Here is a 1,167-nt window from a genome sequence, read left to right as displayed (position 1 = left end):
ATGTGATAACTTTTTACCAAAGTAAGCAAGTAGTGACGTCATTAATCTGAGTATAAAATGCTCAGCTCACTTCAGACTCAGTTTCACTTGTATGTAAATGGAAAGCAACTACAGTGTTGTTCCATCGGGTTACTGAAAAATCTTCCGCGCATGCGCAAAAATCCTTCATCTGTACACAAAAACCTTCAACCAGCACCGATCGCGTCGAACTACCAAATAAAAAAAAAACGTATGAACCAATAAAGACGAACATATACATGTGTACATACATATACATACCAACTGTTAATAAATAAATTGTCATAAGCTTTGTGTAATAAATTCGTGTCTGATTGTATATTTAAACTATTTTTTTGTTTTTAAATAAAAATCATTTCTGATATGAGTCTTTTATTCAATATTCTTTCTTCGTCCAATATCTTAATAAATTAGTAAAAGTAATAGGGCTACGAGTCTGATAATCTAAGTTTATAAAAATAGATGGTATGTGAAGTAAATAAAACGAAGAAGTACAATACAATATATAATCTTTCGCGCAAATATAAAAGCAATAACAGACGTACGTTTCGATCAAACTCAGACCATTATCAATGTTTAAACGGCGCAACAAATATTAAATAAATCCGTTAATATGAAAAGCTCTCTCAATTATAATCCCAGTATTGCCAATTGCGCAAGAGCGCGTTCCAAAATATATCAACGTTAACCAACATTCTATAATTTACGTCACGTAAAATATAAATTTTAGTTATTCAAGTAGTTTTGGAACGCAAACCGATAATTTCTTTTTACCGAATAGTGATTCGTGGTTCGTACTAGTAAAAATCTTCATTTTCAAAAACCTTCCTTCAACCTTCCGATAGATCAAAAAACCTTCAAAATGAAGGAAAACCTTCCGATGGAACAACACTGGCCGAATATACAACCTACCGTCCTCACCGATCGCACGGCACGCGGGCCGCTGGGAGTGGGGATGGCCTGCTAGGCGTTCTCGTTAACTATTGCGCAACCTACAAAATGGTATAAGATTTTTCGATTCAATTCGGTCCGTTCTATCTGCTCGTGATCGATTAGTCGATAATTTTCAAACACCCTGTATAATAAGTATAAAAAATGAATGAAAGATGTCACTATTGTCGAATTTGGAATTTAAAAGTCTGTACTATC

This window comes from Trachymyrmex cornetzi, unplaced genomic scaffold (assembly GCF_001594075.2).
Source record: "Trachymyrmex cornetzi isolate Tcor2-1 unplaced genomic scaffold, Tcor1.1 scaffold92, whole genome shotgun sequence".
NCBI lineage: Eukaryota > Metazoa > Arthropoda > Insecta > Hymenoptera > Formicidae > Trachymyrmex > Trachymyrmex cornetzi.
This window is presented reverse-complemented; position numbering follows the sequence as displayed.